Source organism: Myotis nattereri, assembly GCF_964212035.1.
Source record: "Myotis nattereri genome assembly, chromosome: 18".
NCBI classification, from domain to species: Eukaryota; Metazoa; Chordata; class Mammalia; order Chiroptera; family Vespertilionidae; genus Myotis; species Myotis nattereri.
The window spans coordinates 43374470-43396378 of record NC_138093.1 but is presented as its reverse complement, the minus strand read 5'-3'; the positions used below and the strand labels follow the sequence as shown (position 1 = coordinate 43396378).

The window sequence follows — 21909 nt, the reverse complement described above, 5'->3', positions numbered from 1 at the left end:
AGGAAAAACAGTTTTTGGAGGCAAGTTTTTCCCTGCTGCTGACCTTTTTTCAAGTTCTAACTTTTTTGCAAGCATTCAATATCTAATGTACCTTTTTCAAGAAAACAAAAGTTATGTTCTGTAACAACATGCAAAAACTAAGAGATTACGTTCTGAAACTTTTAACTCCTTAAACATACAACTCAAAAGTCTATAATAAAGTTTCTTACTTTTTTTTTTTTTTTTTTTTTTTAAAGCCCAATCTACTTTTTTAAAGCCGAATCCTGCCCCGTTAGCCTGGTTGAGAAAACGTTCCCACACCGCCTACAGCTCCGGACTACTGTAGCTGATTGTGGCCGTTTGTGTGCGGTGAAATAACCCCTCACCTTTACGGTAAATTTTCCTACCTTTACGGTGAATTTTCCTACCTTTACGGTGAATTCTTTGTTCCTCACTTTTGCCTTCATTCCAGAGTCCCCGTCGGGCGCCAGATGTCGTAAGTGTTTCCCTCCACGTCCTGCGTGGTTCAGGGTTCGGGTCTGGAAGAGGATCCGCACAACAAATGAAATAGAAAAGACACGAGAATAATTTGGGAATATTGGGGAACCAGGCGGGAGAGTCCAACTCAAGAGGAAGGACTTCCACTGTGCTCAGGCCTCACCAAGCTTTTTATAGTGAGGGGTAAACAAGGTAGTGGTTACCAAAGTTACACTTTTCTTGTGAGTTTCACTTGTTTACACCATGGTTATACTTCCTGCACTTCCTCAGCCCCTTAGCTTCCCAGATAAGATCTAGGGAGTGTTATAAGGTCAAGCCTAATTATGCTAAGAGGACTGTGCCCTCTAAGCTGGGCTTGTTTGTGACTTTGCCAGCAGGTCAGTCCAAGGCTTAACCCTATATCAGTTTCCCACAACACCCTGTTACTCATGACTGCGACCTCCACCATCCATCCCACCTACCCCCAATACGAACATAAATTCACTTTTGGACTTACAGTTTCTTCATCCACCCTTCTGTTTGGAGTCTTACTCCTTATCGCTACTAGTCTACAATGTCATCTTATTAAGTTTCGCGATCTGAGACAACAGACACTGCTGAAGGGGGCCTGGCATCTATTTATACTCTTTAGGGTAATGAGGAGCCACTCCCTTCAGCTCTGGTTGCCCAAATTCTGTGGTTGCCATGGTGTGGCTTGACATCACAAAGCCTAAGCTAGACAATCCAGGAGGGGCAGGGGTGGCAGAAGATGCAGAAATCTCACACACTCTGGTTATAAAACAGAGACCTTCCTCTTAACTCCTAACATTTTTCCCAAACTGTCCTCTCTCTCTCTCATTTCCTCTAGTTCCATTACAGTCCAGCATAGGGCAGGGAGGTGGTGTTTCCTCTAAGACAATTCCCATACTCCCCCGTCATTTGAGTGGTCCATTCCACTATGTTCAGTAAATACAATTTCCTAGATTTTGAGTGTTGTTTTAATGGATGTTTTATTTTAGAATAGTTCCACATTTACAGAAAAATTGTGAAGATAATAACCATGTACTACATACCCAATTTCCCTTATTACTAACATCTTACTTGTGTTTGGGCAAATGTAACATGTAGTGAATTAGTGAAACAGAGTGAAACCTCAATTCTCTAGTATCTCCAATATCCAGCAATGCCGTTCTAGACCCAGTTGTTCAAGGAAAAACTGGACCAGTTGTGGCATAAAACTTCAGATCTTGAGCTGACCATCCTTTCGAGAATTTAACAATATTCAATTGTCTACCATGTAAAAAGGAAATCAAATGCATTATTATACACTGCCAGCACTAACACAACACCCTGTTCCTCACGACTGCGACCACTACATCCATCCCACCCAACAAATCCAAACCTAAATTAAACATCAGCTTCTTTTTTCTTTTCCAGTATGAGGAAGTGTTGTGAAAAAAATCCCCATTCAGACTTCTCCTTGTCCTTATTCTAAGTGTCTGGCTCAGTATGGAATGGCTTCTCTGCTGTCCCAACTTAGAAAATCTACATTACTCCAGTCTCACATGCCTGCCCCCTGCTTAGATCCCTCCCCATCAGTGAAACAGAGTCAAACCCCACTTCTCTAGTATCTCCAATATCCAACAATGCTGTTCTAGACCAAGTTGTTCAAGGAAAACTGGACCAGCTGTGGCATAAAATTCACATCTTGAGCTGACCATCCATTTCATACTTTAACAGTATTCAATAGTCTGCCATATAAAAAGGAAATCAAATTCTTTATTATACACTGCCATCACTAACACAACACCCTGTTACTCATGACTGCGACCACTACCATCCATCCCACCCACCGAATCCTAACGTAAATTAAACATCACCTTCTTTTTTCTTTTCCAGTATGAGAAAGTGTTGTGAAAAAAATCCCCATTCAGACTTCTCCTTGTCCTTATTCTAAGTGTCTGGCTTAGTATGGAATAGCTTCTCTGGTGCCCCATCTTAGAAAATCTACATTACTCCAGTCTCACATGCCTGTCCCCTGCTTAGATCCCTCCCCATCATGAAACAGAGTCAAAAATCACTTCTCTACGATCTCCAATATCCAACAATTCTGTTCTACACCATGATGTTAAAGGAAACAATGTACCAGTTGTGGCATAAAATTCACATCTTGACCTGACCATCCTTTCCATACTTTAATAATATTCAATAGTCTGCCATATAAATAGGAAATCAAATAATTATACACTGCCATCACTAACACAACACCCTGTTACTCATGACTGCGACCTCCACCATCCATCCCACCTACCCCCAATATGAACATAAATTCACTTTTGGACTTACAGTTTCTTCATCCATCCTTGTGTTTGGGTCTTACACCTTATCTCTACTAGTCTACAATATCGTTTATTAAGTTTCGCTATCTTGAGGCAACAGACACTACTGAAGGGGGCCTGGCCTCTATTTATACTCTTTAGGGAAATGAGGAGCCACTCCCTTCAGCTCTGGTTGCCCAAATTCTGTGGTTGCCAAGGTGTGGCTTGACATCACAATGCCTCAGCTAGACCATCCAGGAGGGGCGGGGGTAGCAGAAGATGCAGAAATCTCACACACTCTGGTTATAAAACAGAGACCTTCCTCTTAACTCCTAAAATTTTTCCCAAACTGTCTCTCTCTCATTTCCTGTGGTTCCATTACAGTCCAGCATAGGGCAGGGAGGTGGTGTTTCCTCTAAGACAATTCCCATACTCCCTCGTCATTTCAGTAGTCCATTCCACTATGTTCAGTTGCTACAATTTCCTAGGATTTTGAGTGTTGTTTTAATGGATGTTTTATTTTATAATAGTTCCACATTTACAGAAAAATTGTGAAGATAATAACAATGTACACCATACCCAATTTCCCTTATTACTAACATCTTACTTATGTTTGGGCAAATGTAACATGAAGTGAATAATCAGTGAAACAGAGTGAAACCTCAATTCTCTAGTATCACCAATGTGAAACCTCAATTCTCTAGTATCTCCAATATCCAGCAATGCTGTTCTAGACCAAGTTGTTCAAGGAAAACTGGACCAGTTGTGGCATAAAACTTCAGATCTTGAGCTGACCATCCTTTCAAGAATTTAACAATATTCAATAGTCTACCATGTAAAAAGGAAATCACATGCATTATTATACACTGCCAGCACTAACACAACACCCTGTTCCTCATGACTGCGACCACTACCATCCATCCCACCCACCGAATCCAAACATAAATTAAACATCAGCGTCTTTTTTCTTTTCCAGTATGAGGAAGTGTTGTGAAAAAAATCCACATTCAGACTTCCCTTGTCCTTATTCTAAGTGTCTGGCTCAGTATGGAATGGCTTCTCTGGTGTCCCAACTTAGAAACTCTACATTACTCCAGTCTCACATGCCTGCCCCCTTCTTAGATCCCTCCCCATCAGTGAAACAGAGTCAAACCTCACTTCTCTAGTATCTCCAATATCCAGCAATGCTGTTCTAGACCATGATGTTAAAGGAAAAACTGTACAAGTTGAGGCATAAATTCACATCTAGAGCTGACCATCCTTTTCATACTTTAACAGTATTCAATAGTCTGCCATATAAAAAGGAAATCAAATTCTTTATTATACACTGCCATCACTAACGCAACACCCTGTTACTCATGACTGCGACCACTACCATCCATCCCACCCACCGAATCCAAACCTAAATTAAACATCAGCTTCTTTTTTCTTTTCCAGAATGAGAAAGTGTTGTGAAAAAAATCCCCATTCAGACTTCTCCTTGTCCTTATTCTAAGTGTCTGGCTCAGTATGGAATGGCTTCTCTGGTGCCCCATCTTAGAAAATCTACATTACTCCAGTCTCACATGCCTGCCCCCTGCTTAGATCTCGTCCCATCATGAAACAGAGTCAAAAATCACTTCTCTAGGATCTCCAATGTCCAACAATTCTGTTCTACACCATGATGTTAAAGAAAAAAATGTACCAGTTGTGGCATAAAATTCACATCTTGACCTGACCATCCTTTCCATACTATAATAATATTCAATAGTCTGCCATATAAAAAGGAAATCAAATACTTAATTATACACTGCCATCACTAACACAACACCCTGTTACTCATGACTGCGACCTCCACCATCCATCCCACCTACCCCCAATATGATCATAAATTCACTTTTGGACTTACAGTTTCTTCATCCACCCATCTGTTTGGAGTCTTACTCCTTATCTCTACTAGTCTATAATGTCATCTTATTAAGTTTCGCTATCTGAGGCAACAGACAATGCTGAAGGGGGCCTGGCCTCTATTTATACTCTTTAGGGTAATGAGGAGCCACTCCCTTCAGCTCTGGTTGCCCAAATTCTGTGGTTGCCATGGCGTGGCTTGACATCACAATGCCTCAGCTAGACCATCCAGGAGGGGCGGGGGTAGCAGAAGATGCAGAAATCTCACACACTCTGGTTATAAAACAGAGACCTTCCTCTTCACTCCTAAAATTTTTCCCAAACTGTCCTCTCTCTCTCTCATTTCCTGTAGTTCCATTACAGTCCAGCATAGGGCAGGGAGGTGGTGTTTCCTCTAAGACAATTCCCATACTCCCCCGTCATTTGAGTGGTCCATTCCACTATGTTCAGTTGCTACAATTTCCTAGGATTTTGAGTGTTGTTTTAATGGATGTTTTATTTTAGAACAGTTCCACATTTACAGAAAAATTGTGCAGGTAATAACCATGTACTCCATACCCAATTTCCCTTATTACTAACATCTTACTTATGTTTGGGCAAATGTAACATGAAGTGAATCATCCGTGAAACAGAGTGAAACCTCAATTCTCTAGTATCTCCAATATCCAGCAATGCTGTTTTAGACCAAGTTGTTCAAGGAAAACTGGACCAGTTGTGGCATAAAACTTCAGACCTTGAGCTGACCATCCTTTCAAGAATTTAATAATATTCAAGAGTCTACCATGTAAAAAGGAAATCACATGCATTATTATACACTGCCAGTACGAACACAACACCCTGTTCCTCATGACTGCGACCACTACCATCCATCCCACCCACCGAATCCAAACATAAATTAAACATCAGCTTCTTTTTTCTTTTCCAGTATGAGAAAGTGTTGTGAAAAAAATCCCCATTCAGACTTCCCTTGTCCTCATTCTAAGTGTCTGGCTCAGTATGGAATGGCTTCTCTGGTGTCCCAACTTAGAAACTCTACATTACTCCAGTCTCACATGCCTGCCCCCTTCTTGGATCCCTCCCCATCAGTGAAACAGAGTCAAACCTCATTTCTCTAGTATCTCCAATATCCAGCAATGCTGTTCTAGACCATGATGTTAAAGGAAAAACTGTACAAGTTGTGGCATAAATTCACATCTAGAGCTGACCATCCGTTTCATACTTTAACAGTATTCAATAGTCTGCCATATAAAAAGGAAATCAAATTCTTTATTATACACTGCCATCACTAACACAACACCCTGTTGTTACTCATGACTGCGACCACTACCATCCATCCCACCCACTGAATCCAAACCTAAATTAAACATCAGCTTCTTTTTTCTTTTCCAGAATGAGAAAGTGTTGTGAAAAAAATCCCCATTCAGACTTCTCCTTGTCCTTATTCTAAGTGTCTGGCTCAGTATGGAATGGCTTCTCTGGTGCCCCATCTTAGAAAATCTACATTACTCCAGGCTCACATGCCTGCCCCCTGCTTAGATCCCGCCCCATCATGAAACAGAGTCAAAAATCACTTCTCTAGGATCTCCAATGTCCAACAATTCTGTTCTACACCATGATGTTAAAGGAAACAATGTACCAGTTGTGGCATAAAATTCACATCTTGAGCTGACCATCCTTTCCATACTTTAATAATATTCAATAGTCTGCCATATAAAAAGGAAATCAAATACTTAATTATACACTGCCATCACTAACACAACACCCTGTTACTCATGACTGCGACCTCCACCATCCATCCCACCTACCCCCAATACGATCATAAATTCACTTTTGGACTTACAGTTTCTTCATCCACCCATCTGTTTGGAGTCTTACTCCTTATCTCTACTAGTCTATAATGTCATCTTATTGAGTTTCGCTATCTGAGGCAACAGACAATGCTGAAGGGGGCCTGGCCTCTATTTATACTCTTTAGGGTAATGAGGAGCCACTCCCTTCAGCTCTGGTTGCCCAAATTCTGTGGTTGCCATGGCGTGGCTTGACATCACAATGCCTCAGCTAGACCATCCAGGAGGGGCGGGGGTAGCAGAAGATGCAGAAATCTCACACACTCTGGTTATAAAACAGAGACCTTCCTCTTCACTCCTAAAATTTTTCCCAAACTGTCCTCTCTCTCTCTCATTTCCTGTAGTTCCATTACAGTCCAGCATAGGGCAGGGAGGTGGTGTTTCCTCTAAGACAATTCCCATACTCCCCCGTCATTTGAGTGGTCCATTCCACTATGTTCAGTTGCTACAATTTCCTAGGATTTTGAGTGTTGTTTTAATGGATGTTTTATTTTAGAACAGTTCCACATTTACAGAAAAATTGTGCAGGTAATAACCATGTACTCCATACCCAATTTCCCTTATTACTAACATCTTACTTATGTTTGGGCAAATGTAACATGAAGTGAATCAAACGTGAAACAGAGTGAAACCTCAATTCTCTAGTATCTCCAATATCCAGCAATGCTGTTTTAGACCAAGTTGTTCAAGGAAAACTGGACCAGTTGTGGCATAAAACTTCAGACCTTGAGCTGACCATCCTTTCAAGAATTTAACAATATTCAAGAGTCTACCATGTAAAAAGGAAATCACATGCATTATTATACACTGCCAGCACGAACACAACACCCTGTTCCTCATGACTGCGACCACTACCATCCATCCCACCCACCGAATCCAAACATAAATTAAACATCAGCTTCTTTTTTCTTTTCCAGTATGAGAAAGTGTTGTGAAAAAAATCCCCATTCAGACTTCCCTTGTCCTCATTCTAAGTGTCTGGCTCAGTATGGAATGGCTTCTCTGGTGTCCCAACTTAGAAACTCTACATTACTCCAGTCTCACATGCCTGCCCCCTTCTTAGATCCCTCCCCATCAGTGAAACAGAGTCAAACCTCATTTCTCTAGTATCTCCAATATCCAGCAATGCTGTTCTAGACCATGATGTTAAAGGAAAAACTGTACAACTTGTGGCATAAATTCACATCTAGAGCTGACCATCCGTTTCATACTTTAACAGTATTCAATAGTCTGCCATATAAAAAGGAAATCAAATTCTTTATTATACACTGCCATCACTAACACAACACCCTGTTGTTACTCATGACTGCGACCACTACCATCCATCCCACCCACTGAATCCAAACCTAAATTAAACATCAGCTTCTTTTTTCTTTTCCAGAATGAGAAAGTGTTGTGAAAAAAATCCCCATTCAGACTTCTCCTTGTCCTTATTCTAAGTGTCTGGCTCAGTATGGAATGGCTTCTCTGGTGCCCCATCTTAGAAAATCTACATTACTCCAGTCTCACATGCCTGCCCCCTGCTTAGATCCCGCCCCATCATGAAACAGAGTCAAAAATCACTTCTCTAGGATCTCCAATGTCCAACAATTCTCTTCTACACCATGATGTTAAAGGAAACAATGTACCAGTTGTGGCATAAAATTCACATCTTGAGCTGACCATCCTTTCCATACTTTAATAATATTCAATAGTCTGCCATATAAAAAGGAAATCAAATACTTAATTATACACTGCCATCACTAACACAACACCCTGTTACTCATGACTGCGACCTCCACCATCCATCCCACCTACCCCCAATACGATCATAAATTCACTTTTGGACTTACAGTTTCTTCATCCACCCATCTGTTTGGAGTCTTACTCCTTATCTCTACTAGTCTATAATGTCATCTTATTAAGTTTCGCTATCTGAGGCAACAGACAATGCTGAAGGGGGCCTGGCCTCTATTTATACTCTTTAGGGTAATGAGGAGCCACTCCCTTCAGCTCTGGTTGCCCAAATTCTGTGGTTGCCATGGTGTGGCTTGACATCACAATGCCTCAGCTAGACCATCCAGGAGGGGCGGGGGTAGCAGAAGATGCAGAAATCTCACACACTCTGGTTATAAAACAGAGACCTTCCTCTTCACTCCTAAAATTTTTCCCAAACTGTCCTCTCTCTCTCTCATTTCCTGTAGTTCCATTACAGTCCAGCATAGGGCAGGGAGGTGGTGTTTCCTCTAAGACAATTCCCATACTCCCCCGTCATTTGAGTGGTCCATTCCACTATGTTCAGTTGCTACAATTTCCTAGGATTTTGAGTGTTGTTTTAATGGATGTTTTATTTTAGAACAGTTCCACATTTACAGAAAAATTGTGCAGGTAATAACCATGTACTCCATACCCAATTTCCCTTATTACTAACATCTTACTTATGTTTGGGCAAATGTAACATGAAGTGAATCATCCGTGAAACAGAGTGAAACCTCAATTCTCTAGTATCTCCAATATCCAGCAATGCTGTTCTAGACCAAGTTGTTCAAGGAAAAACTGGGCCAGTTGTGGCATAAAACTTCAGACCTTGAGCTGACCATCCTTTCAAGAATTTAACAATATTCAATAGTCTACCATGTAAAAAGGAAATCACATGCATTATTATACACTGCCAGCACGAACACAACACCCTGTTCCTCATGACTGCGACCACTACCATCCATCCCACCCACCGAATCCAAACATAAATTAAACATCAGCTTCTTTTTTCTTTTCCAGTATGAGAAAGTGTTGTGAAAAAAATCCCCATTCAGACTTCCCTTGTCCTCATTCTAAGTGTCTGGCTCAGTATGGAATGGCTTCTCTGGTGTCCCAACTTAGAAACTCTACATTACTCCAGTCTCACATGCCTGCCCCCTTCTTAGATCCCTCCCCATCAGTGAAACAGAGTCAAACCTCATTTCTCTAGTATCTCCAATATCCAGCAATGCTGTTCTAGACCATGATGTTAAAGGAAAAACTGTACAACTTGTGGCATAAATTCACATCTAGAGCTGACCATCCTTTTCATACTTTAACAGTATTCAATAGTCTGCCATATAAAAAGGAAATCAAATTCTTTATTATACACTGCCATCACTAACACAACACCCTGTTGTTACTCATGACTGCGACCACTACCATCCATCCCACCCACTGAATCCAAACCTAAATTAAACATCAGCTTCTTTTTTCTTTTCCAGAATGAGAAAGTGTTGTGAAAAAAATCCCCATTCAGACTTCTCCTTGTCCTTATTCTAAGTGTCTGGCTCAGTATGGAATGGCTTCTCTGGTGCCCCATCTTAGAAAATCTACATTACTCCAGTCTCACATGCCTGCCCCCTGCTTAGATCCCGCCCCATCATGAAACAGAGTCAAAAATCACTTCTCTAGGATCTCCAATGTCCAACAATTCTCTTCTACACCATGATGTTAAAGGAAACAATGTACCAGTTGTGGCATAAAATTCACATCTTGACCTGACCATCCTTTCCATACTTTAATAATATTCAATAGTCTGCCATATAAAAAGGAAATCAAATACTTAATTATACACTGCCATCACTAACACAACACCCTGTTACTCATGACTGCGACCTCCACCATCCATCCCACCTACCCCCAATACGATCATAAATTCACTTTTGGACTTACAGTTTCTTCATCCACCCATCTGTTTGGAGTCTTACTCCTTATCTCTACTAGTCTATAATGTCATCTTATTAAGTTTCGCTATCTGAGGCAACAGACAATGCTGAAGGGGGCCTGGCCTCTATTTATACTCTTTAGGGTAATGAGGAGCCACTCCCTTCAGCTCTGGTTGCCCAAATTCTGTGGTTGCCATGGTGTGGCTTGACATCACAATGCCTCAGCTAGACCATCCAGGAGGGGCGGGGGTAGCAGAAGATGCAGAAATCTCACACACTCTGGTTATAAAACAGAGACCTTCCTCTTCACTCCTAAAATTTTTCCCAAACTGTCCTCTCTCTCTCTCATTTCCTGTAGTTCCATTACAGTCCAGCATAGGGCAGGGAGGTGGTGTTTCCTCTAAGACAATTCCCATACTCCCCCGTCATTTGAGTGGTCCATTCCACTATGTTCAGTTGCTACAATTTCCTAGGATTTTGAGTGTTGTTTTAATGGATGTTTTATTTTAGAACAGTTCCACATTTACAGAAAAGTTGTGCAGGTAATAACCATGTACTCCATACCCAATTTCCCTTATTACTAACATCTTACTTATGTTTGGGCAAATGTAACATGAAGTGAATCATCCGTGAAACAGAGTGAAACCTCAATTCTCTAGTATCTCCAATATCCAGCAATGCTGTTCTAGACCAAGTTGTTCAAGGAAAAACTGGGCCAGTTGTGGCATAAAACTTCAGACCTTGAGCTGACCATCCTTTCAAGAATTTAACAATATTCAATAGTCTACCATGTAAAAAGGAAATCACATGCATTATTATACACTGCCAGCACGAACACAACACCCTGTTCCTCATGACTGCGACCACTACCATCCATCCCACCCACCGAATCCAAACATAAATTAAACATCAGCTTCTTTTTTCTTTTCCAGTATGAGAAAGTGTTGTGAAAAAAATCCCCATTCAGACTTCCCTTGTCCGCATTCTAAGTGTCTGGCTCAGTATGGAATGGCTTCTCTGGTGTCCCAACTTAGAAACTCTACATTACTCCAGTCTCACATGCCTGCCCCCTTCTTAGATCCCTCCCCATCAGTGAAACAGAGTCAAACCTCATTTCTCTAGTATCTCCAATATCCAGCAATGCTGTTCTAGACCATGATGTTAAAGGAAAAACTGTACAACTTGTGGCATAAATTCACATCTAGAGCTGACCATCCGTTTCATACTTTAACAGTATTCAATAGTCTGCCATATAAAAAGGAAATCAAATTCTTTATTATACACTGCCATCACTAACACAACACCCTGTTGTTACTCATGACTGCGACCACTACCATCCATCCCACCCACTGAATCCAAACCTAAATTAAACATCAGCTTCTTTTTTCTTTTCCAGAATGAGAAAGTGTTGTGAAAAAAATCCCCATTCAGACTTCTCCTTGTCCTTATTCTAAGTGTCTGGCTCAGTATGGAATGGCTTCTCTGGTGCCCCATCTTAGAAAATCTACATTACTCCAGTCTCACATGCCTGCCCCCTGCTTAGATCCCGCCCCATCATGAAACAGAGTCAAAAATCACTTCTCTAGGATCTCCAATGTCCAACAATTCTCTTCTACACCATGATGTTAAAGGAAACAATGTACCAGTTGTGGCATAAAATTCACATCTTGACCTGACCATCCTTTCCATACTTTAATAATATTCAATAGTCTGCCATATAAAAAGGAAATCAAATACTTAATTATACACTGCCATCACTAACACAACACCCTGTTACTCATGACTGCGACCTCCACCATCCATCCCACCTACCCCCAATACGATCATAAATTCACTTTTGGACTTACAGTTTCTTCATCCACCCATCTGTTTGGAGTCTTACTCCTTATCTCTACTAGTCTATAATGTCATCTTATTAAGTTTCGCTATCTGAGGCAACAGACAATGCTGAAGGGGGCCTGGCCTCTATTTATACTCTTTAGGGTAATGAGGAGCCACTCCCTTCAGCTCTGGTTGCCCAAATTCTGTGGTTGCCATGGCGTGGCTTGACATCACAATGCCTCAGCTAGACCATCCAGGAGGGGCGGGGGTAGCAGAAGATGCAGAAATCTCACACACTCTGGTTATAAAACAGAGACCTTCCTCTTCACTCCTAAAATTTTTCCCAAACTGTCCTCTCGCTCTCTCATTTCCTGTAGTTCCATTACAGTCCAGCATAGGGCAGGGAGGTGGTGTTTCCTCTAAGACAATTCCCATACTCCCCCGTCATTTGAGTGGTCCATTCCACTATGTTCAGTTGCTACAATTTCCTAGGATTTTGAGTGTTGTTTTAATGGATGTTTTATTTTAGAACAGTTCCACATTTACAGAAAAGTTGTGCAGGTAATAACCATGTACTCCATACCCAATTTCCCTTATTACTAACATCTTACTTATGTTTGGGCAAATGTAACATGAAGTGAATCATCCGTGAAACAGAGTGAAACCTCAATTCTCTAGTATCTCCAATATCCAGCAATGCTGTTCTAGACCAAGTTGTTCAAGGAAAAACTGGGCCAGTTGTGGCATAAAACTTCAGACCTTGAGCTGACCATCCTTTCAAGAATTTAACAATATTCAATAGTCTACCATGTAAAAAGGAAATCACATGCATTATTATACACTGCCAGCACGAACACAACACCCTGTTCCTCATGACTGCGACCACTACCATCCATCCCACCCACCGAATCCAAACATAAATTAAACATCAGCTTCTTTTTTCTTTTCCAGTATGAGAAAGTGTTGTGAAAAAAATCCCCATTCAGACTTCCCTTGTCCGCATTCTAAGTGTCTGGCTCAGTATGGAATGGCTTCTCTGGTGTCCCAACTTAGAAACTCTACATTACTCCAGTCTCACATGCCTGCCCCCTTCTTGGATCCCTCCCCATCAGTGAAACAGAGTCAAACCTCATTTCTCTAGTATCTCCAATATCCAGCAATGCTGTTCTAGACCATGATGTTAAAGGAAAAACTGTACAAGTTGTGGCATAAATTCACATCTAGAGCTGACCATCCGTTTCATACTTTAACAGTATTCAATAGTCTGCCATATAAAAAGGAAATCAAATTCTTTATTATACACTGCCATCACTAACACAACACCCTGTTGTTACTCATGACTGCGACCACTACCATCCATCCCACCCACTGAATCCAAACCTAAATTAAACATCAGCTTCTTTTTTCTTTTCCAGAATGAGAAAGTGTTGTGAAAAAAATCCCCATTCAGACTTCTCCTTGTCCTTATTCTAAGTGTCTGGCTCAGTATGGAATGGCTTCTCTGGTGCCCCATCTTAGAAAATCTACATTACTCCAGTCTCACATGCCTGCCCCCTGCTTAGATCCCGCCCCATCATGAAACAGAGTCAAAAATCACTTCTCTAGGATCTCCAATGTCCAACAATTCTCTTCTACACCATGATGTTAAAGGAAACAATGTACCAGTTGTGGCATAAAATTCACATCTTGAGCTGACCATCCTTTCCATACTTTAATAATATTCAATAGTCTGCCATATAAAAAGGAAATCAAATACTTAATTATACACTGCCATCACTAACACAACACCCTGTTACTCATGACTGCGACCTCCACCATCCATCCCACCTACCCCCAATACGATCATAAATTCACTTTTGGACTTACAGTTTCTTCATCCACCCATCTGTTTGGAGTCTTACTCCTTATCTCTACTAGTCTATAATGTCATCTTATTAAGTTTCGCTATCTGAGGCAACAGACAATGCTGAAGGGGGCCTGGCCTCTATTTATACTCTTTAGGGTAATGAGGAGCCACTCCCTTCAGCTCTGGTTGCCCAAATTCTGTGGTTGCCATGGCGTGGCTTGACATCACAATGCCTCAGCTAGACCATCCAGGAGGGGCGGGGGTAGCAGAAGATGCAGAAATCTCACACACTCTGGTTATAAAACAGAGACCTTCCTCTTCACTCCTAAAATTTTTCCCAAACTGTCCTCTCGCTCTCTCATTTCCTGTAGTTCCATTACAGTCCAGCATAGGGCAGGGAGGTGGTGTTTCCTCTAAGACAATTCCCATACTCCCCCGTCATTTGAGTGGTCCATTCCACTATGTTCAGTTGCTACAATTTCCTAGGATTTTGAGTGTTGTTTTAATGGATGTTTTATTTTAGAACAGTTCCACATTTACAGAAAAGTTGTGCAGGTAATAACCATGTACTCCATACCCAATTTCCCTTATTACTAACATCTTACTTATGTTTGGGCAAATGTAACATGAAGTGAATCATCCGTGAAACAGAGTGAAACCTCAATTCTCTAGTATCTCCAATATCCAGCAATGCTGTTCTAGACCAAGTTGTTGAAGGAAAAACTGGGCCAGTTGTGGCATAAAACTTCAGACCTTGAGCTGACCATCCTTTCAAGAATTTAACAATATTCAATAGTCTACCATGTAAAAAGGAAATCACATGCATTATTATACACTGCCAGCACGAACACAACACCCTGTTCCTCATGACTGCGACCACTACCATCCATCCCACCCACCGAATCCAAACATAAATTAAACATCAGCTTCTTTTTTCTTTTCCAGTATGAGAAAGTGTTGTGAAAAAAATCCCCATTCAGACTTCCCTTGTCCGCATTCTAAGTGTCTGGCTCAGTATGGAATGGCTTCTCTGGTGTCCCAACTTAGAAACTCTACATTACTCCAGTCTCACATGCCTGCCCCCTTCTTAGATCCCTCCCCATCAGTGAAACAGAGTCAAACCTCATTTCTCTAGTATCTCCAATATCCAGCAATGCTGTTCTAGACCATGATGTTAAAGGAAAAACTGTACAAGTTGTGGCATAAATTCACATCTAGAGCTGACCATCCGTTTCATACTTTAACAGTATTCAATAGTCTGCCATATAAAAAGGAAATCAAATTCTTTATTATACACTGCCATCACTAACACAACACCCTGTTGTTACTCATGACTGCGACCACTACCATCCATCCCACCCACTGAATCCAAACCTAAATTAAACATCAGCTTCTTTTTTCTTTTCCAGAATGAGAAAGTGTTGTGAAAAAAATCCCCATTCAGACTTCTCCTTGTCCTTATTCTAAGTGTCTGGCTCAGTATGGAATGGCTTCTCTGGTGCCCCATCTTAGAAAATCTACATTACTCCAGTCTCACATGCCTGCCCCCTGCTTAGATCCCGCCCCATCATGAAACAGAGTCAAAAATCACTTCTCTAGGATCTCCAATGTCCAACAATTCTCTTCTACACCATGATGTTAAAGGAAACAATGTACCAGTTGTGGCATAAAATTCACATCTTGAGCTGACCATCCTTTCCATACTTTAATAATATTCAATAGTCTGCCATATAAAAAGGAAATCAAATACTTAATTATACACTGCCATCACTAACACAACACCCTGTTACTCATGACTGCGACCTCCACCATCCATCCCACCTACCCCCAATACGATCATAAATTCACTTTTGGACTTACAGTTTCTTCATCCACCCATCTGTTTGGAGTCTTACTCCTTATCTCTACTAGTCTATAATGTCATCTTATTAAGTTTCGCTATCTGAGGCAACAGACAATGCTGAAGGGGGCCTGGCCTCTATTTATACTCTTTAGGGTAATGAGGAGCCACTCCCTTCAGCTCTGGTTGCCCAAATTCTGTGGTTGCCATGGCGTGGCTTGACATCACAATGCCTCAGCTAGACCATCCAGGAGGGGCGGGGGTAGCAGAAGATGCAGAAATCTCACACACTCTGGTTATAAAACAGAGACCTTCCTCTTCACTCCTAAAATTTTTCCCAAACTGTCCTCTCTCTCTCTCATTTCCTGTAGTTCCATTACAGTCCAGCATAGGGCAGGGAGGTGGTGTTTCCTCTAAGACAATTCCCACACTCCCCCGTCATTTGAGTGGTCCATTCCACTATGTTCAGTTGCTACAATTTCCTAGGATTTTGAGTGTTGTTTTAATGGATGTTTTATTTTAGAACAGTTCCACATTTACAGAAAAATTGTGCAGGTAATAACCATGTACTCCATACCCAATTTCCCTTATTACTAACATCTTACTTATGTTTGGGCAAATGTAACATGAAGTGAATCATCCGTGAAACAGAGTGAAACCTCAATTCTCTAGTATCTCCAATATCCAGCAATGCTGTTCTAGAAAAAGTTGTTCAAGGAAAACTGGACCAGTTGTGGCATAAAACTTCAGACCTTGAGCTGACCATCCTTTCAAGAATTTAACAATATTCAATAGTCTACCATGTAAAAAGGAAATCACATGCATTATTATACACTGCCAGCACGAACACAACACCCTGTTCCTCATGACTGCGACCACTACCATCCATCCCACCCACCGAATCCAAACATAAATTAAACATCAGCTTCTTTTTTCTTTTCCAGTATGAGAAAGTGTTGTGAAAAAAATCCCCATTCAGACTTCTCCTTGTCCTTATTCTAAGTGTCTGGCTCAGTATGGAATGGCTTCTCTGGTGCCCCATCTTAGAAAATCTACATTACTCCAGTCTCACATGCCTGCCCCCTGCTTAAATCACGCCCCATCATGAAACAGAGTCAAAAATCACTTCTCTAGGATCTCCAATGTCCAACAATTCTGTTCTACACCATGATGTTAAAGGAAACAATGTACCAGTTGTGGCATAAAATTCACATCTTGAGCTGACCATCCTTTCCATACTTTAATAATATTCAATAGTCTGCCATATAAAAAGGAAATCAAATACTTAATTATACACTGCCATCACTAACACAACACCCTGTTACTCATGACTGCGACCTCCACCATCCATCCCACCTACCCCCAATACGATCATAAATTCACTTTTGGACTTACAGTTTCTTCATCCACCCATCTGTTTGGAGTCTTACTCCTTATCTCTACTAGTCTATAATGTCATCTTATTAAGTTTCGCTATCTGAGGCAACAGACAATGCTGAAGGGGGCCTGGCCTCTATTTATACTCTTTAGGGTAATGAGGAGCCACTCCCTTCAGCTCTGGTTGCCCAAATTCTGTGGTTGCCATGGCGTGGCTTGACATCACAATGCCTCAGCTAGACCATCCAGGAGGGGCGGGGGTAGCAGAAGATGCAGAAATCTCACACACTCTGGTTATAAAACAGAGACCTTCCTCTTCACTCCTAAAATTTTTCCCAAACTGTCCTCTCTCTCTCTCATTTCCTGTAGTTCCATTACAGTCCAGCATAGGGCAGGGAGGTGGTGTTTCCTCTAAGACAATTCCCATACTCCCCCGTCATTTGAGTGGTCCATTCCACTATGTTCAGTTGCTACAATTTCCTAGGATTTTGAGTGTTGTTTTAATGGATGTTTTATTTTAGAACAGTTCCACATTTACAGAAAAGTTGTGCAGGTAATAACCATGTACTCCATACCCAATTTCCCTTATTACTAACATCTTACTTATGTTTGGGCAAATGTAACATGAAGTGAATCATCCGTGAAACAGAGTGAAACCTCAATTCTCTAGTATCTCCAATATCCAGCAATGCTGTTCTAGACCAAGTTGTTGAAGGAAAAACTGGGCCAGTTGTGGCATAAAACTTCAGACCTTGAGCTGACCATCCTTTCAAGAATTTAACAATATTCAATAGTCTACCATGTAAAAAGGAAATCACATGCATTATTATACACTGCCAGCACGAACACAACACCCTGTTCCTCATGACTGCGACCACTACCATCCATCCCACCCACCGAATCCAAACATAAATTAAACATCAGCTTCTTTTTTCTTTTCCAGTATGAGAAAGTGTTGTGAAAAAAATCCCCATTCAGACTTCCCTTGTCCGCATTCTAAGTGTCTGGCTCAGTATGGAATGGCTTCTCTGGTGTCCCAACTTAGAAACTCTACATTACTCCAGTCTCACATGCCTGCCCCCTTCCTGGATCCCTCCCCATCAGTGAAACAGAGTCAAACCTCATTTCTCTAGTATCTCCAATATCCAGCAATGCTGTTCTAGACCATGATGTTAAAGGAAAAACTGTACAAGTTGTGGCATAAATTCACATCTAGAGCTGACCATCCGTTTCATACTTTAACAGTATTCAATAGTCTGCCATATAAAAAGGAAATCAAATTCTTTATTATACACTGCCATCACTAACACAACACCCTGTTGTTACTCATGACTGCGACCACTACCATCCATCCCACCCACTGAATCCAAACCTAAATTAAACATCAGCTTCTTTTTTCTTTTCCAGAATGAGAAAGTGTTGTGAAAAAAATCCCCATTCAGACTTCTCCTTGTCCTTATTCTAAGTGTCTGGCTCAGTATGGAATGGCTTCTCTGGTGCCCCATCTTAGAAAATCTACATTACTCCAGTCTCACATGCCTGCCCCCTGCTTAGATCCCGCCCCATCATGAAACAGAGTCAAAAATCACTTCTCTAGGATCTCCAATGTCCAACAATTCTCTTCTACACCATGATGTTAAAGGAAACAATGTACCAGTTGTGGCATAAAATTCACATCTTGACCTGACCATCCTTTCCATACTTTAATAATATTCAATAGTCTGCCATATAAAAAGGAAATCAAATACTTAATTATACACTGCCATCACTAACACAACACCCTGTTACTCATGACTGCGACCTCCACCATCCATCCCACCTACCCCCAATACGATCATAAATTCACTTTTGGACTTACAGTTTCTTCATCCACCCATCTGTTTGGAGTCTTACTCCTTATCTCTACTAGTCTATAATGTCATCTTATTAAGTTTCGCTATCTGAGGCAACAGACAATGCTGAAGGGGGCCTGGCCTCTATTTATACTCTTTAGGGTAATGAGGAGCCACTCCCTTCAGCTCTGGTTGCCCAAATTCTGTGGTTGCCATGGCGTGGCTTGACATCACAATGCCTCAGCTAGACCATCCAGGAGGGGCGGGGGTAGCAGAAGATGCAGAAATCTCACACACTCTGGTTATAAAACAGAGACCTTCCTCTTCACTCCTAAAATTTTTCCCAAACTGTCCTCTCGCTCTCTCATTTCCTGTAGTTCCATTACAGTCCAGCATAGGGCAGGGAGGTGGTGTTTCCTCTAAGACAATTCCCATACTCCCCCGTCATTTGAGTGGTCCATTCCACTATGTTCAGTTGCTACAATTTCCTAGGATTTTGAGTGTTGTTTTAATGGATGTTTTATTTTAGAACAGTTCCACATTTACAGAAAAGTTGTGCAGGTAATAACCATGTACTCCATACCCAATTTCCCTTATTACTAACATCTTACTTATGTTTGGGCAAATGTAACATGAAGTGAATCATCCGTGAAACAGAGTGAAACCTCAATTCTCTAGTATCTCCAATATCCAGCAATGCTGTTCTAGACCAAGTTGTTGAAGGAAAAACTGGGCCAGTTGTGGCATAAAACTTCAGACCTTGAGCTGACCATCCTTTCAAGAATTTAACAATATTCAATAGTCTACCATGTAAAAAGGAAATCACATGCATTATTATACACTGCCAGCACGAACACAACACCCTGTTCCTCATGACTGCGACCACTACCATCCATCCCACCCACCGAATCCAAACATAAATTAAACATCAGCTTCTTTTTTCTTTTCCAGTATGAGAAAGTGTTGTGAAAAAAATCCCCATTCAGACTTCCCTTGTCCGCATTCTAAGTGTCTGGCTCAGTATGGAATGGCTTCTCTGGTGTCCCAACTTAGAAACTCTACATTACTCCAGTCTCACATGCCTGCCCCCTTCTTGGATCCCTCCCCATCAGTGAAACAGAGTCAAACCTCATTTCTCTAGTATCTCCAATATCCAGCAATGCTGTTCTAGACCATGATGTTAAAGGAAAAACTGTACAACTTGTGGCATAAATTCACATCTAGAGCTGACCATCCGTTTCATACTTTAACAGTATTCAATAGTCTGCCATATAAAAAGGAAATCAAATTCTTTATTATACACTGCCATCACTAACACAACACCCTGTTGTTACTCATGACTGCGACCACTACCATCCATCCCACCCACTGAATCCAAACCTAAATTAAACATCAGCTTCTTTTTTCTTTTCCAGAATGAGAAAGTGTTGTGAAAAAAATCCCCATTCAGACTTCTCCTTGTCCTTATTCTAAGTGTCTGGCTCAGTATGGAATGGCTTCTCTGGTGCCCCATCTTAGAAAATCTACATTACTCCAGTCTCACATGCCTGCCCCCTGCTTAGATCCCGCCCCATCATGAAACAGAGTCAAAAATCACTTCTCTAGGATCTCCAATGTCCAACAATTCTCTTCTACACCATGATGTTAAAGGAAACAATGTACCAGTTGTGGCATAAAATTCACATCTTGAGCTGACCATCCTTTCCATACTTTAATAATATTCAATAGTCTGCCATATAAAAAGGAAATCAAATACTTAATTATACACTGCCATCACTAACACAACACCCTGTTACTCATGACTGCGACCTCCACCATCCATCCCACCTACCCCCAATACGATCATAAATTCACTTTTGGACTTACAGTTTCTTCATCCACCCATCTGTTTGGAGTCTTACTCCTTATCTCTACTAGTCTATAATGTCATCTTATTAAGTTTCGCTATCTGAGGCAACAGACAATGCTGAAGGGGGCCTGGCCTCTATTTATACTCTTTAGGGTAATGAGGAGCCACTCCCTTCAGCTCTGGTTGCCCAAATTCTGTGGTTGCCATGGCGTGGCTTGACATCACAATGCCTCAGCTAGACCATCCAGGAGGGGCGGGGGTAGCAGAAGATGCAGAAATCTCACACACTCTGGTTATAAAACAGAGACCTTCCTCTTCACTCCTAAAATTTTTCCCAAACTGTCCTCTCTCTCTCTCATTTCCTGTAGTTCCATTACAGTCCAGCATAGGGCAGGGAGGTGGTGTTTCCTCTAAGACAATTCCCATACTCCCCCGTCATTTGAGTGGTCCATTCCACTATGTTCAGTTGCTACAATTTCCTAGGATTTTGAGTGTTGTTTTAATGGATGTTTTATTTTAGAACAGTTCCACATTTACAGAAAAGTTGTGCAGGTAATAACCATGTACTCCATACCCAATTTCCCTTATTACTAACATCTTACTTATGTTTGGGCAAATGTAACATGAAGTGAATCATCCGTGAAACAGAGTGAAACCTCAATTCTCTAGTATCTCCAATATCCAGCAATGCTGTTCTAGACCAAGTTGTTGAAGGAAAAACTGGGCCAGTTGTGGCATAAAACTTCAGACCTTGAGCTGACCATCCTTTCAAGAATTTAACAATATTCAATAGTCTACCATGTAAAAAGGAAATCACATGCATTATTATACACTGCCAGCACGAACACAACACCCTGTTCCTCATGACTGCGACCACTACCATCCATCCCACCCACCGAATCCAAACATAAATTAAACATCAGCTTCTTTTTTCTTTTCCAGTATGAGAAAGTGTTGTGAAAAAAATCCCCATTCAGACTTCCCTTGTCCGCATTCTAAGTGTCTGGCTCAGTATGGAATGGCTTCTCTGGTGTCCCAACTTAGAAACTCTACATTACTCCAGTCTCACATGCCTGCCCCCTTCTTAGATCCCTCCCCATCAGTGAAACAGAGTCAAACCTCATTTCTCTAGTATCTCCAATATCCAGCAATGCTGTTCTAGACCATGATG

General features: G+C 41.3%; 1 long non-coding RNA gene across 1 annotated transcript in view; it reads right to left on the bottom strand.

Moving 5' to 3' along the window:
* Positions 1-232: 232 nt before the first annotated feature.
* The window catches only part of LOC308534465, a 304569-nt gene continuing 282892 nt past the window's right edge, over positions 233-21909 (bottom strand). Inside the window, exon 6 of the long non-coding RNA XR_013997196.1 lies at positions 233-518. This is a non-coding gene — a long non-coding RNA (uncharacterized lncRNA). The remainder of the gene's footprint in view (positions 519-21909) is intronic.